At 38.2% G+C, this 21,846-nt stretch overlaps 1 protein-coding gene across 4 annotated transcripts in view; it reads left to right on the top strand.

Moving 5' to 3' along the window:
• The window catches only part of ASB15 (ankyrin repeat and SOCS box containing 15), an 87,953-nt gene that overhangs the window by 8,922 nt on the left and 57,185 nt on the right, over positions 1–21,846 (top strand). For 2 of the 4 annotated variants that reach the window (XM_006149201.3, XM_006149202.3), the window contains one exon: positions 9,826–9,916. The exons of the other annotated variants lie outside the window; for them this stretch is intronic. The gene's annotated coding sequence lies outside the window, so the exon portion shown is untranslated. The remainder of the gene's footprint in view (positions 1–9,825; positions 9,917–21,846) is intronic. 4 annotated transcript variants of the gene reach the window in all.

Genomic DNA, 21,846 nt, shown 5'->3' with positions numbered 1-21,846 from the left:
GGAAAGAAGAGAAGAAATGACTGGGAAACTGCCATAGAAATGTGGGCAAGGACAATGATGACCTGAACTAGATTGCTGACAGTGAGATTCGGCCAGTTTATCGTAGTATTTGCTGGTAACATGCAGGAGATCTACTGCTAGATTGGAGGAGAGAGGTGAAAGAAAAGGTAGGAATGAAAAAATGGTTCTTAGATTTCTGGGTTTAGCAGCAAGGCAGATAAAAATTTATTCAAAACATAATTTTTAAATTTACATTTAATCATTGTACATCTTTACAGTGTGCAATATGGTTTTTCTGAGAATGAATGCAATGTATATTAGTAAAGTCAAAGATATTACTCTACACTTTATCATAAACAGATAACTTTTCATTTTTGTGTCTATTAATTGTTTTATTTTTTTCCCCTAGCCCCCTCTTTCCCACCCCCTATTCCCCACCTCCTTCTATACTGTCTCTAGTATATACACCAGCCTCCCTGCTCTTATACTTTCCAGTATTAAGGTTTCTGCTATAGAGTACAGGCATTTGGTATATTACTAAGCAAAGACATACAATGCCTTTCTTTCGTAGTCTGTCTTGCTTTGCTTAGTATTGACTCTTCCATATTCCTCCACTTTATATCAAATGTCAGGGTCTCATTTTTTTTTGTGGCTGAGTAGTATTCTGTAGAGTACACGTGCCACATTTTTTAATCCTGTTGTCTGTTCTTAGATATTTGGGTTGATTCCATGTCCTAAGAACTGTGAATAATGCTGCACTAAACATGGATGTGCAAGAAAAACGTTATTTTTTTAGTTTATTTACTTTATCCATGATATAGAGCATGTGCACAAGCATGGGAGAGAGAGAGATGCATCTTCTATAGGATCATATGAGGCTGCACTCCCCTTTCACAAGGGGAGCATCAGGAGCATGCACCCAGGTGTTTCAGTTTGACTTGTGGTTGACCTTGTGTGTATGCAACCAACTGTTTTAGGCTGACCACTGGTTGACCTTGTGCACGTGCACCCGTGTGGTTTGGGTTGACTAGTGGTTGACCTGGGAATCTGAACTCCAGATTGGCCATGTAGCTTCCGGCACTACAGTTCACTACTCTACTGACTGCCAAGGAGGCTGGAGCCAGAACATTTAAAAACAAGAAGAAGAAAAAGAAGAGGAAGAGAAGAAAAGGGAAGGGGAAGGGAAAAGAAGATGGAAGAGAAGAAGGAGATACTTGTTTTAAAAATTTAAAGCAAATCAACATTATCCAAGTTATATGCCAGAGGATTAAAATAAAATAGTAAAACAATGAGTTAAAGACATATATCAGAAATAAACAGCAGAATGAAGTTCAGTACCCTCATTCAAAGTAGCAAAATCTGGGACCAGCAGTTAGTGTAGTGGCTATGTCGCTGGACTCCCATGTAGATGACCGTGTTTCGAGTCCCAGATCCGGTGGCTTAAAACTCATGCCAGGCACGCATGCATGCATGCCCAAGATCCTAAGAGGAGAATGGAGGAGGAGGGATTGAGGCGTGGCCATGCCCCCTGGGGGGTGATTTCTTGCTTTCTGTCTCTCTGTCTCTCTCTGTCTGGCGAGCGCAGGTGCCCTATAGCAAAAGCCTCTCAAAAAAAAAAAAATCAGCAAATTCTTGGAGACTCACACAGAGGAGAATCATATTTTTCTGGGAGCACTGGGCAAAATTCTCAGAGAGTAGTAATGAAAGAATAAATTTAAATTGATGCTGGCATTAGAAACCAGTAGTAGGGAAACAAAAAAAAAATTGGAGTTATTACTAAAGAGAAAGGAAAACTGGCAGAGACTCCCAGAATTCTGCCTGGAATTATAATTTTTTTTTATGACAGCAGGTGCATACAAGAGAGAGAGAACACAACACCCCCCACTGGGGCCTGGTCACACCACATTATTTTTCTTCCAATTCTCTATCCTACCAGATTTCTGGGCATGCGGCATTTGGTTTCCTCTGCCCATCATTTAACCTCTGTGATAATGTGGTCAGCTCACAGTGGAATTTTTTGTTTTTCTTTTTTTTTCTTTTCCTTTATTGTAAAATGCATGCATGCACATATTGAGAGAAAGGGGAGAGAGAAATGAACACCCTCCATAGGGTCTGGTCACACCACAATCGCCTTCTGCAGTCTTCCCACCTAGTAGCTCTTGGGCACACTGCATGTATGCCCAGCTTGTTTCAGGCTGACCAGGCTAGGGATTTGAATCATGGTGGCAACATGGGATCCAGCTTCTCTTAAGCAGTCATTACCACTGGACCATAGAGCTGTCCCAAGTGGAATTTTTAACACTGTCTTTTGGTACAAAAATTTCCAAACTTGTTTTGAATATTCTTTTGGCGCCAGCAGGTGGCGTGGTGAAAGAGGTGCTAGATGCTCACCTGGCTGAGTATTGAACTTGGAGGCTTGCTTTCTCACTTTCTCTCTCTCTCTGTCTCTTCTTGGTGAGTACATGTGTCCTATGGCAAATTAACAAAATAATAATAAAATAAATAAATATTCTATTAATGTCCTGAGTATGAATCCATACACTTTGAAAAATCAGATTAATACTCTAATTAGGAAATGTTTTCCTGTTGTATAGTCAACATATATTGTGTATATTATACAATAAGAAATATTTTAAGAAGAGCTAGTATGGGGTGTCTAGTTATGCAGTCAGGCCACCTGCCCTTTCTTCATTGCATAGTAATCCTGGAGTACAGAAATACAAAATATCTAAAACTGCTTCTGTTTTCTATGGTGAGCCAGTAATGATGACTTCCTAAGCCATGCAGTCCTTTCACCAGGAGGTGGTGATAGAGAAACAAAAGTGAATGGCCATCTTGGCAACCTTGACCGTCTTAACCATGGAGGGGACAAACAAGAACTTGTTTTTCTTTGAGATGTTCTGGCAAATGCATTAGGGAAGAAACCTAACAAACAATACAACTCAGAGGAGCGTGGGATAAAATGACCACAGATACATGTAGATAGCAGGGGAAAAATCTAGCCCAGAAATGGCTGCCAAAAAGGAGCCTACCTGCCATTTAAAAAGTCATCACTAATAAGAGTAAATAACAGAGCAATGGGACTTTAAAAACATCATGGAAATTGCAAGTGCAGTACAAATTTATTTTGGTGCAAAAAATTTTAAAGTCTGTGCACGGTGTTTTCATAATATGCATTTTCTGTGACCTTCTCCAAGCCCCCCCCCCCCCAAAATAAAGAAGCCTTGATTATGTGGCTCTATATGATGTTAAAGTGCTATTTTTAATAGCAGCAGTATGTATGAGACTGACTTAACAGACTATAAAAATAGGAAGGAAATGAAAATGTTAGTATGTTGCAGTCAGGGCCTAGAGGAAGGGGAGTAGGCAGGAAAAAGGAACAAGCTGCAGAAAGGTGGATAAGGTTAGAAGAAAACCCAGCTGAGCAAGAGGTGGAGCCAGCGCCACCGTAGGTCAAGGCCAGTAAACAAGGTATAGAAGGAACGCTAATGGAATTTATGTAATAGCTTGGAAGAAGAGTGGAGCTGTGATCGTTGTAGGGGACGTGTCAGAGAGGCTGGTGGAAACCGAGAGGCAAGCACAATAAGGAAGGGTAAATGACAAGAAAGAGGATGCAAAAAGGAACAGAGCATGATGAGATCTTTTTGTATGGGTAATTTAGACAATTAGACATTAGAAACAAATTGCCATTACTATTTTATTATGTTTCTGTAGATGAAAAACTGCATTATGATAGGATATGATAAAATCTTTGTCCAACAATATATAAAATCTACAATTATTGCCATAGCTCTTAATTGGGAGAAGGTAGCATTTTCTGTTTTTCGGATCACATTACCCACCCTGGCTGCTTCCAGGCTTCCTTTCACAGGAGGCTGCAGGAGCTACCATACGAGTAGTTATGGGATGCCTTCTTGAATGGCCTTCTTTATTTGGGATGATCTAAGCATGAGCAAGGAAATTGAATATAGTAAGAAAGTGGCCTGCGATGTCTTCACTCCAGCAGGTATGCCTGCTCACCTCTACGCTGGCTTCAACTGCCTCATCCTGACAAATTATGAACCTGAGCAGAATGGCCCTAAAGAGTCTTTTAGTGGGAACCAGCAGTTAGCATAATGACTATGTCGCTGGACTCCCATGTAGTCGACTGCGGTTCACCTCCCAGACCTAGTGACTTAAAACTCACGCCAGGCGCGTGTGCATACGTGCCCAAGATCCCGAGAGGAGAATGGAGGAGAAGGGATTGCAGCATGACCATCCCCCCGGGGGGGATTTCTCGCTTTCTGTCTCTATGTCTCTCTGTCTGGCGAGCGCACGCACCCTATAGCGAAAACCTCTCCAAAAAAAAAAAAAAAAAGTCTTTTAGTAATCATGTATTAGTTCTCCTAGGAACACACTGCAAGAGAGATGTCAGCCTATTTTGATGTCAGATTAATTTGAAAGTGTCAACCAAATTTATATATCTTTGCCTTTCTTTTTTCCTTTTAAAATTTATGCATCTGTTTCTTCCATGAAAGAGAGAGACAGAAAGACAAACAGGCACTCCCAAGAGATCCCTACTCTAAGATCCACCTCCAGTCTCAGCCAGCCAGGATCGTGGGTACACACATGTGCCTGCAGGCATAGGGAGGTCCCAGGATGTGAACCTGGGACCATGCCACGTGGGTCCAGTTGTACTGCTGTTGTACCACTGGCTGGTCCCTAACTTTGCCTCTTGAGCCCCACCTAGTTCCCATTCTCACTGAAATTTATGCATTCCTCTTTCTAATAAGTCTTCTCACCCCTATGACATCATTAAAACTGGAAAGAATTCTCAGCAAGAATATAGCTCTACACACATACCAGCTTTATGCCTTGGAGGGGTCCTCTAACTTCTGTGGATCTCAGCCAGTATTTCCATCTGCAAAGCACACAATGTTGGATTAGGTCATCATTTCCTGACAGTGGTTAAACAGTCCCTCCACTTAAATGTTTAATAAAGGATATTTCAAGATTATCATTAAAACAAAAATATTTGAAAGTTTCCAACTGCATATCAGGTAAGTACTTGCTGTGGTTGGTGGAAGTGAGATTGGGAGCAGGTGTCAAACCTGTACATAGAAAGCCTCAGTAGTTTTGACTATTATTCAGTCTTCAATTATTTTGAATTTGGATCTTTCTGCAGCTTTTAATTGCACTGAATCATTGTTTAAGACAATGAGTTTAATGAGCACCAATGTCAATCCAGGAGTTAAGGAAGAATACAGAGTGCGTGCATGCCCAAAATCCTGAGAGGAGAATGGAGAAGAAGGGATTGCAGCCTGGCCATCCCCCCTGGGGGTGAGTCTCAGTTTCTCTGTCTGGCTGGCAAGCACATGTGCTCTATAGCTAAAATCTCTATTTTATTTTTTTTTAAAGGAAGGATACAAAAATGCTAATTACGTAAAATTTACTTTAAAATATTTGGGCTTTCATTTACCAGATGGAAGTTATTAAAAAATCACAGCAGTATGTCATAAGAATACAAAAAGTAATTTAAAGGTGAAAATACATTTTTTCTTTTCATCCTATTCATCTTTTTCTAGTAGTTTTATAGTTTTATAGTTTCTTACCATTAAGTCCATTTTGAGTTGACTTTTTTTACATGGCATAAGGGTCCCAATTTTATTATTATCTAGATATATAGTTTTCCCAATGCCATGTACTGAAAATATTATACTTTCCCTAGATTAGCTGATTAGCATGTGGGTCTATTTGTGGGCTCTCTATTCTGTTCCATTGGTCTATGTGTCAGTTTTTCAGCTAGTACTATACTGTTTTATTTCTGTAATTTAAAAATATATTTTGAAATCAGAAAATGTGATGCTTTCAGCTTTGTTCTTTCTCAATACTACTTTTTTAGCTATTTTAGCTATTTTTTATTTTTTTGAAGAGGTTTTTGCTATAGGGCACATGCACTCACCAGAGAGAGACAGAGAGATAGAAAGTGAGAAATCACCCCCCTCCCCAGGGGGGATGGCCATACTGCAATCCCTCCTCCTGCATTCTCCCCTTGGGATCTTGGGCACACACGCACATGCACCCGGTGTGAGTTTAAGCTGCCGGGTCCAGGACTCAAACCGCGGTTGACTACGTGGGAGTCCAGCAACATAGCCATTACACTAACTGCTGGTCCCAATACTGCTTTAGATATTTGTAGTCTTCTGCAATTCCATATAAATTTTAGGATTCAGCAATCCAACTTCTAGGAATAGATCCAAAAGGACTGAAGTCAAGACCCCAAAGAGGTATCTACATTCTTATGCTCAATTGCAGCATTATTCAGAATGTCCAAAATACTGAAACAACCTAAATATCTATCAACATATACATGAATAAAGTAAATGTGGGATATACACAAAATGGAATAATATTCAACTTTAGAAAATAAGGAAATCTTGCTGTATGTGTCCACATGGGTAAACTTCAAGGACATTATGCTAAGTGAAATAGGCCAGTCACCGAAGGACAAATATTGCATGATTCCACTTAGGTAATATATATATAAAATAATCTAACTCATAGAAGCAGAGAGTAAAATAGAGGTTGTTAGGACTAGGAGTGGGTGGGATGGAGACGTGATGGTTAAAGGATGCAATGTTTCACTTACATGAGAGGAATAAATTCGAGAGATCTGCTGTACAACACGGTATCTGTAGGTAACACAGTATTATGCACCTTAAAAATTTAGCCTGTAGGACTAGCAGATGGCATAATGGTTATGTCACTGGACTCCCACATGGTTGACCATGGTTCAACTTCCAGACCTGGCAGCTTAAAATTCACACTGTGCTAGTGTGTGTGCATGTACAAGATCTTGAGAGGATAATGGAGGAGAAGGGATTGTGGCATGACCATCCCCCTTGAGGGGTGATTTCTCGCTTTCTTTCTCTCTGTCTCTCTCAGTCTCTCTGGTGAGAGCACGCGCCCTATAGCAAACATCTTTCCCCAAAAATTAAATTTTTGAGTTTATATTTTTAATTGCCAAAGGGTATGTATACTTGCCAGAAAGAGATAGAGAGACAGAGACACAGAAAAAGAGAGGGAGAAAGCACTCACCATGTGGCATAATCACACCACAATCCTTTCTCCATTTCTCCATCTCGTTGGGATTTTGGGTGTGCACAGGCATGGGCCTGGCATGTTTTTCAATGATCTGGGCCAGGATTTGAAACAGTCAGCTGCATGGGATTCAGCTCTCCTTAACTACTAGGCTAAGAAATTTGTTAATTTTTTAAATAAATCTTGTGTTAACTGTTCTTACCATACAAAAAAGTATGTGATAAACAGACAACCATCATGAGTCTTTGATATATGTATAGTCCGGTTTTCTTATATATAATATATATATATATATAGTATTTTTATACTTTTTCTGCATAGGAATCTTTTTCATAATATGTAAGTAATAATGTACTTTACATGCACTATACATATACATACCCAGGTATCAGTTTATTGCTCTTAATTTCTGTAGTTTATGCTGCCATATGATAACTGTATCCTTTTTGCATTCAGTTCTCTTTAAGTGGCAAATTACAGTGTTTCTCATTATTCTCAGTTGAAAATTATGCCACCTGTTTCCAAGTGCTTATGTTTAAGAGCTGCTCTAGCATTAAAACCCAAGGGTGGAATTACTTTCCTGTGGTCTATATGCATTTTCATGTTTTATAGGTAGCGCCAGAGAGTTTTTCAAATGATTTTTCTGGTTTTCATACCCACTAGCAGTGTCTGAAAGATCTCAACCTTCTGACATTTGGTATTAGAAGAGTTTTAAATAAACAACTATGAAATGTATCCTCTTGTTCTAATTTACATGTCTCTAGTTTCTACAGAGGTTGGCTTTTTTCGTATGTTTATTTGCCATTGAAATTTCTCATTATAAATTTTTCTTGTTTACATCTTTTTTTTTTTCAGATGGGCAGGCTGTCATTTTTCATAATAATTACAGGAATTTAAAAAAATATATATTCTGGATATATGGGAACCAGCAGTTAGCGTAATGGCTATGTTGCTGGACTCCCACATAGTCGACCGCGGTTTGTGTCCCAGACCCGGTGGCTTAAAACTCACGCCGGGCGCGTGTGCGTGCATGCCCAAGATCCCGAGAGGAGAATGGAGGAGAAGAGATTGCGGCGTGACCATCCCCCCTGGGGGGGGGTGATTTCTCGCTTTCTGTCTCTATGTCTCTCTCTGTCTGTCTGGCGAGTGCACGCGCCTTATAGTGAAAATCTCTCAAAAAAATATATTCTGGATATTATCTTATAATTCTGTCAGGTTTTACTTTGTATATTCCATGCTGTCTTTGGGTATATAGACGTTATGATTATTTCCTTATGGTTTTTTCTTATATCTCTGTGACTTCTCTTCCCTGTCTTTATCAATGATTTTTAACTTCAGATATAACTTTTTTTCTCTTTATTCATGAGAGAACACATGTGTACTCTTTAAGATCAAAGACTCAAGACCAACATGTAGCTTCATTCTTCACCTAAGTGTATGCTTCAGTTTTGTTTCTGTTATATAGAAATGTTTATTTTCATTTTTGCATGACTATGTCTTATGACTAATAATAATAATAATAAACCTACCATTGGCTTGCGTTTGGATCAAAGCGGGACACAATAATCACAAATGTATAATATTATTTTGACTAAATTTTGTTTAATCACTTTTGTAAATTTATTAATATAACAGATAAGAAAATAGCTATTACTCAGTGAATTGCATGCTTCTGCTAAAGGTGAAACTGATCTATTTCCACACGATTGAATACCCCTTAGGTAATGCATACTCATACTCTTTGCCAAAATGTGTATTGAAATCATTTCTGGCTTTTCTCCTATTTTAATGTAAAATTGGTGACAAGATTTCACCCTTTTTTGTTTAACCCACTGTCTCTACTTCTACCCCACTTGTGTTCTCGGTTCTCAACACTTTCTGTCCTAGACTAGTTCAGCAATCTCCTAAACAGCTTCCTAATCCAGGATAACCTCAGAGCAGTGGTCCTCAAACTTTAGTATGCATCACAATCATCTGAGAGTTTGTTGAAAAAAAATTACTGGGTCCCAACCAATGTCCACCCTAAACTCTCCTCAGGCCCTAACTTTTGGATTCAGTAAGACTAGGGTAGAGCCTGAATCTGAATCTCCAACCAGTTCCCAGGCAACCTGTTAGTCTGTAGACCACACTGTTTTTGTTTGTTTGTTTACTTTTTTTTGCCATTGGGCAAATGTGCTCACCAGAGAGAGACAGAGACCAAAAAAAGTGAGAAATCACTGCCCAGGGTGGATGGCTACAATTTCTTCTCCTCCATTCTCCTCTCAATATTTTGGGCATGATACACGTGCACCCAGCATGTTTCTCAAGCTGCTGGGTCTAGACTTGAACCGTGGGGTTGGCCATGTGAGATCCAGCACCCTAATCATTATGCCACTTGCTGGCCTGTGGACCACACTTTCAGAATTACTGCTTAAAAACATTCTTTACATTCTAGCACTCCATTACTCAATACCCTCCAGTAGTTTCCTGCTGCCAGGAACATCATCCTACATACCCATGTTTGAGGTTCTCAAACATTCACTTTATTCTACCAGTTTTAGTTCCCTTATCTCTCCTAGTAGTCTTAATAGCTTTGCAGTAAATTCCATTAACCCGCTGTACTGTGTTCAAAAGATCTTGCATGACAATTTTTTCTTGAAGAATGGATTCATTTCTTATCCAATAATAAGCAGTTCATACATATAAAATAATTCCAGTCTTATTTTTCGCCATGGTACTCTTTTCATTTTTTTATTTCTATTTCAGTCTTGAAGAAATTATTGGATTTACAACAGACTTTGTTATCTCTCTTTGGGCTCTACTTAAGACACATAGGAAGAGAAAGATGAAGACAATGGTAGGACTCCACCATGAATATGTTAAAATGATCCTTAGTCAGCAAGTTTGCCTCATTTAAATTTAATATGAGTAGTTTAAAAAACCTCTTCTTAGGCAATCTGTTTATTTTTGGGTAGTCCTTCAGATATTTAGAAAGGCTTTATTTTTAATTTAGTGGTTAATTTTATATTTATAATATTACATAACTCTCTTACTTTTCAGTTTTTCTAGAAAATATCTATGAATTTCTTTGTAAGAAAAAAATATGCTAAAAATATCATGTTCTGGGGCCAGCAGATGGCATTGTGGTTAAGGCGCTGCACTTCCACATAGTCAGTGATGGCTCAAGTGCCGAACCTGGTGGCTTGAAAATCACACCTGGTGCATCCTCATGCATGCCCAAACATCCCAAGAAGAGAGGGATTGTGATGTGGTCCTCCCCCTCCCTAGGGGTGATTTCTCATTTTCTCTCTATCTTTCTCTGTCTCACTCTGGCAAGGTAAAATGCCCTATGGTAAAAACCTAAACAAACAAACAAAATTCCTTCTTTCTGTCTGCTCCTTTGCATTTCCTCTCCCACTGATTTTAGTTAAAAATTGCATTTTACTGTGTTGTGTTTCTTCATATGTTTAATATGCTTATGCTTCCATTATTTGCTACATCCGATTTAATGTATCTTCATTTCCAGTTCTTCCATGAGGCAATTAATACCGTTTGCCTTCCTTTCCTTTCCTGGCCTATATTTATGTTAGTTTTATCATTTCTATATTGCCAGGAATATAATCTTGACATTCTGCTAGGGATCCTTAATCTCTACATTATTTTTATTATCAGTTCTATAGAACAATATTTTGAATGCTTTCTGTTAATCCATTTGTCATAATTACCAGAGTTTTTATTTGTTGGCTGAAGTAATTCTCTAGGAGTTTCTTAAGAAGGTCTCTTGAGATTCTTCTACTATTAAGTAAGAAATAGGCCTGAGTCTTATAAGTTCAAAGCTTTTATATTTGTTTGTACCCTTTATTCTTGAAGGATAGCTTGGCTAGATATAAAATTATTTAGGGACCAGCAGTTAGCATAATGACTGTGTTGCTGGACTCCCATGTAGCCGACCGTGGTTCAAGTCCCGGACCCGGTGGCTTAAATTCACGCCGGGCGCGTGTGCGTGCGTGCTCAAGATCCCGAGAGGAGAATAGAGGAGAAGGAATTGCGGCATGGCCATCCCTCCTGGGGGGGTGATTTCTCACTTTCTATCTCTCTGTCTGTCTCTCTGTCTTTCTGGTGAGTGCACGTGCCCTATAGCAAAAACCTCTCAAAAAAAAAAATTATTTGCCTATATTTTCTTGCCTTGTATGTCTTGTAGGTGCTTCTTTAGAGAAATATGTCAGGTTGTTTATGTTCACTTAATTTCTTCTCCATAAGTAATGTGATTTTTTTAAAACCTGGCAGCACTGGGGCTGGGAGGTAGCATAGTGGTTAAGGTGCTGGACTCCGACATGACTGACCATGCTTTGAGTCCCAGACCTGGTGGCTTTCATTCTCACTTTCGCTTTCTCTCACTCTGTCTCTCTCTGGTCAAATTTAAAAAACAATAATAGTAACAACAAATGGAATTAAATAAATGCTTCTTTAAAAAAAAACCTGGCAGCACAATATTTTATTTTTCACTTTAAAATCCATAGACATTACTAGATTGTGTTTCCATATTGACTTTTTAGATCACTTTTTCCTGGCACAGTGTGTCCTGCACATTTAGTTTTAAATATTTTATTTCAGGAAGTTTTCTTAATTAATGTATTTCTATTCTCGCTTGCTTCTATTTTGCCTTTGCTTTCTTCATTAGGATCTCCATCTATGCATTTGTTGTATTTGCATGACTATTTTATATGTAAGGATATTTTACTACCCTTTTTAATGCTTTTTTATTTTCATTATATTCTGTTTGTTGTTCTCATTTTTATCCTATATATTTCTCTTTTTTCCTTTTTTTTTTTTTTCTTATTGTCAGAGATCAGATGTGCTTTCCAGAAAGAGACAGATAGAGTGAAAGGAAGAAATCATCCCCCAGTGAGGCATGGTCATGCCACAATCCCTTCTCCAATTCTCTATTCTGATTTGGGGTACACATGCACATAGGTCTGGCATGTTTTTAAAGCCTCTGGGACTGTGATTTGACCAGCGGTTAGCCATGTGGGATCTGATTTCCTTAACCAGTAGGCCATGGAGACAGCCCTATATTTCTTACTGTATCCTCTTTGAGGCCTTCTCTCTCTCTCTCTCTCTCTCTCTTTTTTTCTACAGGGCGGGTGCACTCACCAGAAAGACAGAGAGAGATAGAGAGACAGAAAGTGGAAATCACCCCCCAGGGGGGATGGCCACGCTGCAATCCCTTCTCCTCCATTCTCCTCTTGGGATCTTGGGCACGCACGCACATGCGCCCGGCGTAGTTTAAGCCACCGGGTCTGGGACTTTAACCATGGTTGACTACATGGGAGTCCAGCGACATAGCTATTATACTAACTGCTGGTCACCTTCAAGGCCTGCTGTCTCTTGAAATTATTTCAATTTGATCATCTCTCTTGTGATAGTTTATTTTCCTTCTTTTCTGAGTTAGCAGCTTTAGTTTTATCTTCTGTTTCCATCTCTTCAGCAAGTTCTTGCATTCATATGTTTTAATTTCCTTTCACAGAGGAAATTGTACTATTGTTTTAATTAATAGTAAAATATATTATCGTAATTTTATCTATCCAGTAGCAACATTTTCCAGGTAAGTGTAATTCATCCATTTGAAAGTTTTACTGTTTGTTTCTGTATCTTTTATAGTATTGTTATAGCTAGGCAATAAGAATTCTGTTTAGTACTAATTTTAAAATAAATTGGACTTGGGCTGGTAGGTTGTGGTGGTTAAGGTACTGAATCCCACATAGTTGACTGTGCAGTCTGTGTCCCAGACCCAGGGGCTTCAAAAACACACTGGGTGTGAGTCCGCATGCCCAAAATCCCAAGGGAAGAATGGAGGAGAAAGGATTATGGCATTGGCCATTCCATTTCAAGGGTACTTTCTCACTTTCATTCTCTCTTATCTCTTCAGGCCCCTCTGTCTTTCATATGCCCTATAGCAAAAAAAAAAAGAAAAAAAAAAAGTTGCGTTTTCCTGGCCAACTATCTCCAAGAGATAACAAAGAAACTGCTTCCCACAGATACAGTTTCTCTATGTCATTCTCTGAGTATCTCCACTTCCTTTGCTTCTCTGACCTGAACCAGATCCAAGAAACTTATATAGCACCCTTGGTCTTTTTAGTTCCTGAAGAGATAAGTTTTTTATCTTCAGAAGGTCTGCTTTTGCTGATATGTGTAAGATCGGATGCCACCTGGTTTTCTCACCATTCTATACTTTTAGCAGTCCTTGAATTTTTGGCAGAGTCTATTAATCATGTCATTCCTGTTTTTCTGAAAATGCAGTTTATGTTTTATATGTTTTGGTCATTCTTGTTGATTTTGCAGAAATTTCTGAGAGGGAAAAAAAAAGAAAGATATCAATGTTTATAACAGAAGGCTTCCTACTGTATATTTTGATATGGAAACTATTATTTTATAAGACTGCAGTTGTAGCTGTAACAATATCTGTTGTATAACTAGTTCCTACTTAATATAAATGAAGTCTCTGTTTTTTCCATATTATTGGCTGTTCAGTCAGGTCTTTGCTCTGTATGCTTATGTTGCTGTACATGAGCACACATGAGAAAGAAAGAAAGCGCACTTCTTTTTTTTTTTTTTTTTTTTTTTTTTTTTAATGTTTTTTTTGAGTAGGGGGCCGGTTTTTGCTATAGGGTGCGTGCGCTCGCCAGAGAGACAGAAAGACAGAAGGCGAGAAATTATCCCCAGGGGGGCTGGCCATGCTGCAATCCCTTCTCCTCCATTCTCCTCTCAGGATCTTGAGCACGCACGCATACGTACCCGGCGTGAGTTTTAAACCACCAGGTCCGGGACTCGAACCGCGGTTAGGTGGGAGTCCAGCAACATAGCCATTATGCTAACTGCTGGTCCCAAGAAAGCGCACTTCTAAACAGGGCCTGTTCATGCTATAATCTTTTTTTCCCCTCCATTTCTTTATCCTGTCAGGATCCTGGGCATTTCGTTCGTGTGCCCAGTGTGATTATCAACCTACTGAGACCAGGATATCAAATGCAGTTGGCCATGTAGGATTTGTCTCCCTGGGTATAGGGTTTAACCACTGCATTATGGAGCTGACCCTATGTGATATTTATCAGTTTACCATTGATAAATTCTGATGTTGACATATCCCTAATATTCCAGATTACTGACATGATTTTTTAATACCTTTTTTTAAAAAATTTGCTATAGGGCATATGGGCTTATCAGAGAGAGAGTGAGATAAAGCCTCCCTCAGGAGTGATGGCCACACCATGGTTCCTTCTTCCTTTTCTCTGGGTTTTGGGCATGCACGTCCATGTGCTGGTGTGTTTTCCAAGCCTCTGGGTTCAAGACTTGAAACTTGCAGTCAGTTATGTAGAGTTCAGCAACCTTATCCACCACACCACTGGCTGGCCCAGTGATTTTGTATTTTTATAAAAGACATTAGCAATTATATGTTTTGAAGGATTTTTTTTTAATTCTTATTTTGATACTGAAAAGAACTGTTACTCCTCCAGAGAAAGCATTCTGTTTTACATTAACTATGTCTGCAACTAGCCTGATTTTCTTTTTATTAACAACTGTTAGAAAAATTATGGCCCAGTTTTTGGTTCACTTCAGATAGTAGAACACATCACAACGGTATGCACTTTGATTTTAGTTCCAGCTTTTTATTCAGATTCACTTTAATTTGGGTCATTTTGCTATACTTCATTTGTCATTGAAAGTCAATTTTAATTTTTTTCTGTAATAATCTTTTTCTTCCCCAGTTATGAAAATCCCAAAAGTCTGCTCATGTTAATAAACACGTTGTTCAATAGGAAGTCTAATTGACATCTACCTATAGTGAAGATTTTCTTCGGATATGGTTATTCAAACTACCTTAAATCCACTCACTGTTCTCTATCCAGCTTATGTCTTCACTCTAATCCCCAGATTGCAAATAACTGCCAAAGGAATTAGAGAAATCACAATCTTTATTTACTAGAGTTCTTTTGAGGAAAAACAAACAAACATCATTCTTTCTCATAAAAATTACATTTTAATAGTCAAATGAATAAAAGGAATATTCAAGAATCCTTCACTATGAGTCACGCTCCTTTATAAAACAAACCAGAGGCATATGGTTCAAAATCTAAGATTTATTTTAGTGTATAGTAAAAATAAGGTTCAAATGATAAAAGTTATTCACAACCCATCCTGGATATTTCTGACCTAACTACTTACAACTTACCTGCTTATATTCTGTACTAGTTGGAAAAAATAATGATAACCTTTCCACATCCGAAGTCTCCTGATGGTTCTTTCATTGTGGTATTTCTGGGACCAGAACTGCATGTGAGTGAGGCCCTAGGAAGTCACTCACCTTGGCCTAGCCTGCCATCATCATTTACATAAGCCTTGCTCATATCCTTCTTTCCTCCTTCTACTTTTTCTTCAGGGCCTTTGAAAAGTTTTCTTCATATTTTTAGTACTTATGTATTCATTAAGTCATTCATTTGTGAAGACTCACTTAATTTGAGTTTTACCTTTCCTAACTTTATCATCAGTATATGAATCCTTAGTATAGACACCTTTTCCAACCTTTGTATCTATGTTTCTTTTTAAAGAATTATTTTATTGTATTTATTATTATTATTTTTTTTAATTTGCTATAGGGCACGTGTGCTCACCAGAGAAAGGGAGAGAGAAAGTGGAAAAGCAAGCTGCCATGTCCAGAACTCAAAATGTGTTTGGCCACGTGGGAGTCCAGTGCCTTAACTACCAAGCCACATGTATGCTTTTACTATCTGAGCTCATAAGAGAGATCATTGTGTAATGCAGTGAGTTCATTCAAGGTCTCATCATTTTCCTTCTCAGTGAGACCTTAAGTGCATTGTTATAATTTTCTGTGCTATGGTTTATCCTCCTTTTGTAGAAGTTCAGGCTACTGAATTATTGCTATCTTTAAACTTTATGAAGTCTTATTTCTCTTATTTTAGCAACTTACCTGAAATAATCCAGTTTTGTTTTGCTTGAGCAGTATAAATCTATAATGTAAGTCATAAACAAGACATTTTATATGCAAAGAATCTAGTCATATTAGTAGTAAATGTTATCTAATGTGTAAAAACATGGGTCATATTTATTTTATCATTTATATTTGGATACATGGAATTCATACTAATGATATGCTTTCCCTTGATAATTTTTAAGTTTAATTGGGAAAATCTTATATTAAAATATCTTCTTAGTTATGATTTAAGAATGAGAATCTTAAATGTATGTTTTTAATAAATAACTATTGTTAAACTTCTATATTGGTATATACTTGCTGCAAAGTTTTTAATAGTTATATGTTTATTTTCTGAATTCTTTTTTTATTACCGGTTCACTTCTGTGCAAAGTTAACTGTCTATAAATACTGTCTGAAATACCCTGAATGGTTTTTTTTTTCCCTTCTATTTCATCTCTGTTCAACTCTAGCCTGAGGGCTTAATAGATGTCTGTAGTTAAAATGAAAGTTAAAAATTAACTCAGAACAAATTTGCCGCCTGCCTGGTACCACAGGACTTGCAAATCTATAACTCTTTCAGCTCCTGAGAGCTGAGTTAATTATGGTAAATTGCACTAATTAAATTATTCAATAGGTCTGTATTAAAAACAAATCTATTATGCTATAGAATACACTGTGCATTTGGCTTAAGATTCCCAGCTTGTTTTCCCCATATTATGAAATTCCTATTGGGACACTGAGTTTGAGAACATAAAGCACATGGTGACTGCTGTGGGTTCCTGTCGCCCTTGTTTAGGTTCCCAAGCCTTCCATTCCAGTCGTATTTATTGAATGCCACATTACACAAAGCCCAAGTGCTACACCTGTTGTCTGATATAACAACTGTACATACATAATTATTACAGAATGCAGACAAACTAAATATGATGGGGATGTAAAGTAGGAAAAGAGACGAGCTTTGGCAGAATTTAAGAAAAACGTTCATGGAGTTTGTGAAAGGACGTTGAGTGTTAAAGGAGCAGGAACTGGGTCAGCAGAAGGCATAGCAGTTACATTGCTGGACTCCCACATGGCACACTGTAGTTCCAGTCTTGGACCCAGTGACTTGAAACTCATGCTGAGGGTGTGTGCATGCATGCCCAGGAGGAGAATAGAGGGGAAGGGATTGCCTGTGGCCATCTCCTTGGGGGGTGATTTCTCACTTTCCTTCTTATTATCTCTGTTTCTTTCTTTCTCTGGCAAGTCCACGTGCCCTAAGGCCAAAACCTCTAAAAGCAGAAAAGAAGGAGGAGGAAGAGAAGAGGAGAAGGAGAAAGAAGAAAAGGAGCAGGAAAACTTTTACATACAGAAATGGGGACCTGGCGAGGAAGGGCATTTGAGACAGGTGATAAGGTCCACAGGCAGTAGTGTGCATTGCCTGTTCAGAGGGCAAGCAGAAGTTAAGCTAAAGTATCAGGTGAAGTCCTAAGGTGCCCAGCAAGCCCAGGTTCTCTAATGCATGCTTCTTAAGGTTTGGTTTGGTTCCTTGTCATGAGTCACTCAATGAAGCAACCACCACAATCAAACTCGCTAGACCTGGGGAGCTCTAAGATTGCCTCTGCTCTGGGTCACATGAACAAAGATCCCTGAGGGTGGGAAGACACTGCACGGCATCTCTTACTGCAGCCTAGGAATGGAGAAGTCAGTACTCCTACCATGTGAGCACCTGTGCACTTACACACTCACACTTCCAGGAGCATCTAGCACAATGATGAAGTCTGTTTGGGCTCAAAATCTAGCTGCTACCCTCACTAGCAAGAAGCAAGCCTTACTCACTTCTTGAAAAATGGTCACAGTAACACCTACTTTGCAGGGATGCTGTGATAATTATGTGAGATAATGCCTCTGGAGGACCATTATTCAAGTAATTGAATTAAACTTCAGTTACCTGAGATAGGAAATAACTGCCAAGTCCTAGGAAGAAGTCACCAGTGTTCAGCAAAACATTTCACACACACTTGATGAATGTGTCTTCTGGGCCACACACTTGGCTAGATACCAGTGACAACATGTAAATGTAACTGAGGCCCAGTATAGAATACACTCCACTCTTTGGTTGTAATTGGTTTAGTAGGACCACCTACAGCCATACCTTACTGAAAACTACCCTCCCATCACCTACCTTTGTGCAGCCGCATGGCAACTAAATGCCCAGAGCAATGGCACCATTGTGGGTTCTCACCAGGACTTAGAACTTCAGCACTCCAGATGGAGTTCAATGCTGATGCTTTGGGCTCCCAGTTTAATTTGTTTGATTATCGATCTAAAACAATGTGCAGCTCAGAAAGAAAACAAACAATAATCAGTGTTCTGGAAGCATACCAGACATAGAGGGTTATTTTCATTTCTTGTATTTTTCTGTTCTGTTTTGTGCACAAGTGAAGTAAAACACATTTTTTTTTCCATAGACACCAAGGCCAAACTAATGAATAAGTGCATAAAAAGAGGAAGGAAAAAGTCTGAAATATACCAAAGTAAAAATGATGTGATGCAAAATCAGATACATATTGATATTGCTTGCTAAACCACAAAAGAATAGGATAATGTAGAATAGGGCTCTCTAAGGTGTTTGGACAACAGAATTTTGCTCAGACGACAGAAACAAAGCTATACTTCTCATAGGATTTTATGAAGAATGGGCTGGATTAGAAAGGAACTTGATAAGTGGCTTTGTGAGTAGCAGTTATGATTGCACAACTAATCATGGCAAGAGTCGTATTTTTAATTCACACCCAAAGGCCTGCAAGTGCAAACACTTGGGTTCAGGAACACAAAGTACCTGTGAAGAGTGTAGGGGCAGCAGGTGACTCCAGCGTGAGAGCCAAGATGCCACTCTGTTCCCTGGAAATTCACGTACAATGTCCTTTATTCCCAAAATAGAAATAGGTGGGTCCTAAAACAGTCCCCTTAACACTGTGCTCCAACCACTTTAACCTAAGAGTCTCATCTCAGTGGCTATAATTATCATCTTGAAACAGAACGTGCATTTCTTGCTATAAATAGACAGAAGGGATGTGTGTTGGGTTGTCAGTATCCTTCTTTGTACCATCCTCAGAATAACAGTAGTATTTAATAATCCTTCACTGTTACGTCACACTCCTCCCTCAAACAAACCAGAGGCATATTGTTCAAAAATCTAAGATTTATTTTGTTCCCACCTTGACAAAACCCATAGGAAAAATCAACTTTCAATGTATGCAAATTTGCAGGTGATTATTAGCATTCTAAACACATCATTCTTTCAAGGATTTGAGTTACTCAAAGTATGTTTTATTGTCTGTGTATAAATGATGATTTGAGGAACAGACCTTACAGAAATGGTGGGTGCCATGATCACTGTATTAATATGATCATTATTATTATCACTCCCATATTACAGATGAATAGATTAAATATCAAACATTAAAATAATGAGTCTAAAGTAACACAGACTGTAAGTGGTAAAGCAAGATTCTCCATAAGTCTATGTCTTTGGTAACATGTTCTCATTTGTTTCAGCATATACTCTCTTTTATATGTTGTGTATATCACCTTAAGCACTATTTTAAGTATTGTATGATATAGGTATTAAGAGGCCTATAGTGGCTATTCTCTAAAAGGATATATAGATATATAGGCATAATCTGATTGGTTGAAGCAGGAATGTCACTAACATGTGCCAAACCACATTTTAAAGTGTTTACTACACATGTTTTCATAAATTTGCATTATGCTCTAAAACTTTATGTGAATTTTCAATATCATGAGTAAAACTTGTTGTATACATAAAACTGAAGTATATTACAGTGCTGGTTGCTTTTTATAAAATTTTTCAACTACCTCCCAGAGACAGCCTGGGAGGAGGGTGGGAAATGGGGAGGGGTGAGAGGGACAGAATCCAGGGGAAAAAGAAAGAAGCAAAACATTTAAGGGATACAAAAGTGGAAAATTATCTTGATGATAATTTATATGATAGTTAGTATCTTTGACTGGACTAGTACACAGTGTACTGATACTGGGAAAATTCATTTTATGTGCTGTGATGATTTACAGGGATTTAATGTAAAAACTAAGTAATAATAATAAAATATATCTTTGTGGGAAAAAAAGAAAATTCCAAATTATATTAATAATTAGAAGATAATGGGACCAGTAGATGGCATAGTGGTTATGTAGCTGGACTCCCATGTAGTCAACCATGGTTCAAGTCCTGGACCTGGAGGTTTAAAACTCATGCCTTGTGCATGTGTATACATGCCCAAAATCCTAAGAGTGGAATGGAGAAAAAGGGATTATGGCATGGCCATCCCCCCTGGGGGGTGATTTCTCACTTTCTGTCTCTCTCTCTCTGTCCTTCCAGTGAGCATGTGCATCCTATAGCAAAAATATCTCTTAAAAAATAGTAATAATTAGAACATGTACAGAATATTCTGACTACCATCCTTGACTATTTAAATACATGGTTAATAGTGATAAGAATACAAAATATGTCTTGGAGTTTGCTCCAAGGATGTCTGAAGTATAACCTCTTGTATTACAAATAAGAGTTAGGACCTTTTGCTTCACTTTTTTTTTTTTTCCTTCAGGTTTTTGTCATAGGGCACATGTACTAACTAGAGAGAGACAGTAAGAAGGAAAGTGAGAAATCACCCCCCAGGGGAGATGGCCATACTGTGATTCCTTCTCCTCTATTCTCTTCCTGGGATTTTTGGACACTCATGCACACCTACCTGGTATGATTTCCAAGTCACTGCATCTGGGACTAGAATGGTGGTCGGCCTTGTGGGAGTCCAACACCCCAGTTACCACATGCCACCTGTTGACTCCTCTCTTCACATTTATGGTTTTTCAAATTATTAAGTAAAATCGGTAAATTAACTACAATCCACATATTTATCCATTACCACTGAGTACAAATAAAAGGTGAGAGACATAAAAAGAAAAATCTAAGCATGTAGTGTTTTAAGAAACCTAGGAAGTAGCGAGTTTCAGTTAAGGGAGGGCTCAATGACAGGGAATCCAAGAGGACCTGTAAAATAAGAAATGAAAAGTATCTATAAACCTTAGAAATTAGGAGGACACTGAAGTCCTCAAGAACAGTTGTTTCAGAGGGTGGAGAGGACAGAGCCTGGTGGCTTTGTGAATACTGGCAGTGGTCCAGGTTAATCCAAGGATAATTCAGTCAAACCAAATTGAAGGCAATTATTGTCATTAGAAAATCAGTAAGATAGCAAACTTTATTGAGATTTCATTTTTTTTCTCTTAAGAAAACAAACAGCTCTCCTCAATTAAAATCCAGATATTTTTGCTTGTTTCACATCTGCTATTCACTTTTTTTAGAATACTTATGTTCAATAATTTGACCTAAAAATTCTTGGTTAGGTTACATGTCACTGATTGTTCTATCTCTATCTGTGTACCAGATTGGAAGTTATTAAATGCAAATCCAATGAAAGACATTAAATTAGTATAAGGGATCGTCTAAAGGTTGATGGAAATGTGCATCATGAAAAAATGAAGCAGGATTTCAAAAAATTTGCACCAAAACAAACTGTCCCTTAATTCCATTTTTTTTCCAGAAAACTTTTGAAGTTCTCTTGTATAGAAAGAAGGTTATATTTTATGAGATCTGATATGAATCCAAAAGATAAAGAATGAAAAATAGTGTGTGTTAAAATCTGTCAAAAGTGGATTAGAGTCTGCTGACGCACAGACCCACAGATTTGTCTCTTGAGCAAATAGCTTCAAAATAGGTTTTAATTCTATTTAAGCGGTTTGGT

Source organism: Tupaia chinensis, unplaced genomic scaffold (assembly GCF_000334495.1).
Source record: "Tupaia chinensis unplaced genomic scaffold, TupChi_1.0 Scaffold000257_1, whole genome shotgun sequence".
Lineage (NCBI taxonomy): Eukaryota > Metazoa > Chordata > Mammalia > Scandentia > Tupaiidae > Tupaia > Tupaia belangeri.
The sequence above is the reverse complement of the archived record's forward strand: the minus strand, read 5'-3'. Positions and strand labels throughout refer to the sequence as shown.